Raw genomic sequence first — 6,833 nt, 5'->3', positions numbered from 1 at the left:
AATGTAAAAATTAAGCAGTAAAGAAATGGATACATAAGAATGGGGAAGTTCATTGAGATTGGGAGATGTTATCTTTTTGGATCAAATCTAGCTTATATCCTCTTTAATCATGCAACTCATTGACCTCTTGGCAATCATGATTGATTGAGTCCCAATCCCTTGGTAACTCAATCTCTCAGATCTTGATCAATAGCCAATTCTTTGGTCTAATTGCTCATGAAGAGAGATATGCTTGGTCCCTGATTATACCACACACCCTTGTAGGTCCAGGTAGAGGGAGGATTATATGTCACGTATCCAATCACCAAAACCCAGAATCTACTCAAGTGTGAGAAGTGATTTCAAGCATGGTTTCATGTTTCCTTTCCCAAGGTTCCCATGAAACCCAATTGCATTCAATCTCTTTTCCTGTATAATTAAACACTAAAATGAAGAACGAAATCATTTCTAGCAAATCAAAGAGAAGATGAAGAGAAGGAGAATTTCATTATTATCAATCTATCAAGTACAAGAAAGCTCCCTCTCTCAATAAGAGGGAAGTTAGCTACTCATAGCTTGAAAAGTACTCAAAAGTGGAGTGTAAAAATGGATCTAAAACTAACTGCTTAACCCCTTCTTCAATACTCTTTTGGGGTATTTATACTACTCCTAGTAAAATAAAAGAACTACACAAGTGAAAAGGGAAAATTACATGTTGGAGGGAAAAGAAAACTCAATAAGCGTGACTTTCCAGCTGGCGTGTGGCTAGTGCTTTGCTGGCGTGTAACGTGCCCTTCATTCCCAGCTTGGTGTGCCACGCCCAATCCTTCAAGTGGCACGCTCAGCTCTCTATCAACATTGGCATGCCACGCCTTCGAACTCAAGTGGCACGCCATAGTGGATTTCTTGTGTTGGCGTGCCACGCCTTCAAACTCAAGTGGCACGCCCTTGCCTTTTTCTACTTTTCTTTGCCTCTGGAAACTTGAACTAGCGTGGTATGCCCAGGGTCTGGCGTGCCACGCCCTTGTTGTGTGCTTGGCTAAGCTCCTCTGGACAGTTGCACTAGCGTGGCATGCCCATGGTCTGGCGTGCCATGCCCATTTGTGAGTGAGTGGTTCTTCTGTTTGGCGTGCCACGCCATGAACTCAAGTGGCATGCTCCAATGCTTCTTTTCCCTCTGAATAACTTGGCGTGCCACGCCTGGTTGCTTAAGTGGCATGGCTATGTGAAGAATAGTGAGTGGCATGCCATGCCTTCGAAAAGCCACCATAAGGGGCAATCTGCTGGTCGACAAACTCCACAGGATCAAAATTAGGGGCATCCAGGTTAAAAGGCTCAACGGTCTTTTTTTTTTTGGAGGAGGAGCACAAGAAGCAGCAACCGAAGTTTGTGGAGGGTCAGCCAGACGAACCCAGGAAGTCGGGATCATCGTCCTCGGCCCTGGGGAACTCGGCACGGACGACTTCGTCTGAACCTGAGAGGACCCCTCTCCAGCCACATTAATCGATATATTTTGAGCAGTGGCAACCTTCCTTGCCCTTTTAAAAGCCCTCATGGATTCATTATTCTTAGACATCTCTGAAAAATAGAATCAACCATAGAAATGGATTTCAAATACAAAATAAGAGGAGGCAAATGTAAAAACAAAGTCAAAAATAAGTTAGCCAGTACCCTGCACAGTTCCGACTAGGGACGGGTCCCCCAGAAATTTGTTGGTGTCAAGATGGGGAGGGTCCCCCCATATATCTTCAAGAATAGTTACAAAAGCCCGCTCAACCTCGTCGAGCATCTCCCATGTATAATGAGACACTGTCACATTCTTCTGCCACTCCAAAGGAAAAGCAGGCTCATCGTTCTCATCAAGAAAAAAGGGGCGAGCTCCCTCAACAGCTCGAACCTTAAAGAAATAGTTCTTAAAATCCTTAAAGGACTCATCATACATAGCAAAAACTTTATGTCTCTGGGTGGATCTAAAAGAAACCCAAGAGGCTTTCTTTTTGGAAGAAGCCCCAGGCTTGGCCGAAATAAAGAGATAAAGAAGGTTTGATGCCTAACTCTTGACAAAGCAACTGAAAGATCTTTATAAAGCCCCAAGAATTCGGATGGAGCTGGGATGGGACAACGTTACACGACCACAATAAGTCGGTCTCAAAGGCAGTAAAGGGAAAAGTAACGTTCAACTGGTTGAAAAAATAATCATAGGCATAGAAGAAGGGACGCTCCCCCTCGACCGAGGTTGGGAAACAAACCCTTTCATCAGAATCAGGCGCTACAAGCTTATAATCCCTCTCTTGGGCGTCACTACCACAAATCCTATGATGCTTTCTAAGCTCGACATAAAACTCAGAGTTCACCACAAAAACACACATTAAAACAAGGGAGTCCAACCAATCAGACATCCCCTCAGGAACCTTAGAAGACGTCTCTACAATATTTTTGCGAGAAGACATGGCCAACTAGTCCTACAAACAAAAAAGGAAGATGGATTACTAAAACTACTCAAGATCAGACAAACAACTCGGACAGCAAAAATAATCAGCAAATAGCAAACTCAGCAGTAAAAAGGAAAGCCCCAGGACACAACCCAAGGACCAGGGGCATCCTTTGGAGGCAATAACTGAGTGAAGACTCACACTATCTCCCAACAAAGAAAACAACCCTCTCCAAAAGTCATCAAAGGAGCAACAAAAGTAGCAGTCCAAACAAAACAACAAAGATCCCAAACAGAGGATATCAAAGACACAACCTTTTTCTCTAGAAGATCCAAACGAAGCCAAAATCATTATACAAGAAAGATACAAAAGCAATAGTAAGGGCAATAAAACATGCAAAGCCCTAAGAGACCTTAATCATCGAGAGAAATACCAGAAAAATGCATCATAGCAACCAAGCATAAAGGTTCAAACTTTCAAGCATATAAGCAAAATCAAAAGCCTCACCAAGAATCAAAAGGAAAAGGCGGAGAAAGAAGTAGAGAAGCAGAAAGAAAAATCCAACCTGGAAAAAAGAGGAAGCTTCGAAGAAACTGAAGACGGAAAGAAGGAAACCAGAATCGCCTTTCAAAAGCAAAGAAAACACCAACGATCACCAAACAAACGTCGCACGAAGAAAAGAAATGCAAAAATGCAAATATTTAGGAGAAACAGAAAGTGAGAAAGAAAAGGGGAAGTTACGAAACAGAGAAGAGAAACTGTTTTGTGAAGACTTCAAAAAAGAACAAAGAAACGGAGCATTAAAAAGAATTAATGAGATTACTAAACCTTCGCACATTCCCAAAGCAAAGGGACGCACGTTTTTCAAAAGAATAAAATTCAAAAGGAAACGTTCCGCATTCAAGGGAGAACTCAAAGAAGAAATCGACAAAATGCTCGAGTTTGGCTTCACCATAAAAGGATAAAAATCCTAAAACTGAAGACTCGACCTCAAAACAGAAGACCGAGCTCGAGCAGGGGCACTGTTCATACACTGGGTCAAGCTGTCCGACCTGGGATGTTCTATTGATAAATCGACCAACCTCGTCAGGTCAGGACAATCCGACCTCTTCTCAAGAGAGATCGGCCCAATCACCAGGAAGAGCCCAAAAAAGCGGCCCAACAAAGGAACACGACCCAAATCCTAAAGCAGTCCAAGCCTATAAAGATAATGGCGGTTCCCTTGAAGATAATATGACTTCACTCAAAGATAAGATAAGATAACTATCTTATCTCCAGAAAGGTCACTCCACACCATTATAAATACATTGGAGCACCCAGGTATAACTCATACTCTGATTCTACTAAAAACCTATTTAATACCCTTGCTAACTTAAGCATTGAAGTCCCTTGCAGGCACCACCACCCTCCAGCAACCAAGGATCAACAGCATTGGCAGTCCAACAAGTCAGACGCGGCAGCTCTGGCTATCTCCCACACGCTGGACACGTCATCTCTGACCAGCACAGAAGATCTCGACCGAGATCAACCTACAGTTTCAAGTAACCCTCAGAACATCCCTCATCACTGCTATCTTCACTTGATGTTGTGGTAGATGTGGAGATATCTGGTTCCTCCATAGGTGGGGTGACAACACTTAAAAGTTTCTTCACATAAGCATATCGGCGTTGGTTGCGCCGTTCATAATGATCCACCTTCTGGTGAAGATCCTCAATGCGTTGATGGGAAGACTTGGGTGGTGCAGATGAAGTGATGGGGACGCTTGTGGGCATGGCCATGTCAAAGTTCCCGGTGTCCATCGGGGCCTTGAGATATTTCCTGGTTGGAACAACATCACCACCAACCGGAATTGTGGCCCTCCGATCCCTAGTCTCACGGAGGACACCGGCAGCCGCAACTAGCTCAATCACCAAGGCGGGAAAAGGTAGATTGCCCTTAGTATGAATGCACCCCATGGCTTGTTGGATGATAGATGGGATGTTGACCGGCTTCTCGGATAGGACGCACCAAACCAATAAAGCAAGCTCGGCGGTGATGGATGACCCATGGGTGCTAGGAAGCACATAGTGGACTAGGATTTGGGCCCATGCACCGGCTTCTTGAGTGTGGAAACGTGTGTCAATGCCTTTGGGCCTCGGTCTCAGTCTCCTTCGAATCCGAAATGATTCGGGTATGGCAATGATTCGGAGAACGGCATCCAATCAAACCCATATTCGTAACGTGCCGACAAGACCACTTGATAGGCATCAATTCCATCCGCTAATGGTCCGATTTTGAGCACTCCTTGAATGGCTTCCTCCATGATGGGAACTTGCTTTCCACGCATGAAAACCAATGTGAGAGAAGCCGAGTGGTAGTTGGAGTAAAACTCCGCAACCCAGGATAGGTTGGCCTCCTTGGGTTGTCTCGTGAGAAATCCCCATTGCCTCCGCTCAATGCGGGGCATCATAAACGGAATGACATGAGCCGGAGGGGGTAGAAGAGGCTCCGCATGATAGAACATCAATGTGGACTATGCTTCTTGGCTTCTTGAGGAGGAGCTTGACCTTAGGTGCTTGGGGTGCCCTATTAGCGGACCTTTGAGGTGCCCTCTTAGTTGCTGGAGCGTTTCCCTTATCCTTCTTGATCACCATCCTATAGAAGTGGAAAAGGAGGAGGCATTAAATTCAAGAAAACACTCAAAATAGTAGTCATGCAAGTGAGAAAATAGTCCATAAGAGGATAGGCATCCTAAATACACGACAACTACAACATGTAGTTAAGTCAACATTGGAAATAATGGCCAGTCACTAGCATGTAATGCAAGAGTGATATAAGCATGCGAATGAGAGGCATGAGAAGCATACACTCAAACATTAAAATCAAGAAGCAAGTCACTAGAGGTGGGCATGTAATATGTGAGACATGAGAAGTGGTATGCCCATTGCACATAAGAACACCCAAATGAATAATTGAGAAGCATTAAGTTAAAGTGAGCTCAAAAGGTCATGTATGCCTTTCAACAAACACTTAGTGTGCACCCTTTTAAGAAATGAACAAGTGAAGGAAATGGAGCAATGTAGCATCCCACGAGCAATATCAATCATCATAGAGCACCACATTTGCAATGAAATCAAGTATAACAAATGAATTCGCCAATGCAAAAGAAGGATCTACCCACAATACCCATGAAAAATAGAAAAAATGAAGACAAAGGCAAACAAACAATGAAGCATGAAAAAGAAGCTACTTAAAAAGAAGAAAATAAAATCAAATAACTAAAGAAGTAAGAAGAAGGAAGCAAAACAAAGAAGGAGGAAAGTAAGATTACGTTGAGAAGAAGGGGGAAGTAATGGGGGATGTAGGTGGGAGAGGAGAAGAAGAGAAATTGGGAGATAGAGGAAAGAGAGACAGTATGGGGACCGCCGGAGGTGGTGCTGCCGGTGGGGGGCTGAGAGAGGGTGGTAGAAGGGGTTGAGGAAGTGTAGAAGAGGGGATTAGAGAAAGAAGATGGAAAGTGAGAGAAGGGGGGTGAGAAATTGAAACTAGGCGCGCTACAGCAGTTTTCGCGTCGCTGGATCGACGCGCGCACGCACGGTGCGCACTTGCGCAGGATACGACAGGGAACAGAGAAGGCGCGTACGGGCTAGGTGCGCGGACACATAACAGTGGTTACGCTAGTGGCACAATGGTTGCCAGAATACGCGCAACTCTCGGGTCCATAAACCGGGAGCTGGCTGCAGGAAGGATGGCGCGCACACGCGTATATGGAAGTAAGCAGGTGGGCGCGCAGGTGGCTGGTGCACCTACGCAGCAGTGGAGTTGTGCTCCAGCATAGTGCGAGCTTAGTGTTTATGCAACACTCTGGAAAGTATACCAGAGGTGCGTGCAGGGCGATCGGCGCGGGCACGCCATGTGCGCTTGCGCGTCGGTTCGCAAAATAACAGATGGGCACGTACACGCCAGGTGCACGCACTCACTGAGGAGTTTATGCACGGGGCATAATGCTGGCTTAGTGTTGGCTTAACTCTCTGGAATTCGGTACTAGAGGCTGCATTCGCATATGGGCGTGCATGTGTACAGCGTGCGGGCGCCCCCCTCCCCCTTTTTTTTTTTTGTGGACATGAAAAATGAACATTTATCATAATTTTTATAGGTTGCGAGCCAAAGGGGACAAAAACACCCAAAACTCCACGTAAAACCTAAAAAATGAGGTGTTTTCTATCATACCATCAACCTATCTATTTAGAATTAGTGCAAATTCTCATGAATAATTCATCCAAGGTAACATTAATCAAATCTAACTAAACAATTCAATAGCTAAGCAATCTTAAGTCAATAGAGAGTTTAAGAATTATGTACAAAAAGGTCAAAAAGATAGATCTCACCATGGTGGGGGGTCTCTGGTGCACGAAATTGTGATCATCAATGGCGCCATCAACA

Source organism: Arachis stenosperma, chromosome 3 (genome assembly GCF_014773155.1).
Source record: "Arachis stenosperma cultivar V10309 chromosome 3, arast.V10309.gnm1.PFL2, whole genome shotgun sequence".
NCBI classification, from domain to species: Eukaryota; Viridiplantae; Streptophyta; class Magnoliopsida; order Fabales; family Fabaceae; genus Arachis; species Arachis stenosperma.
This window is presented reverse-complemented; position numbering follows the sequence as displayed.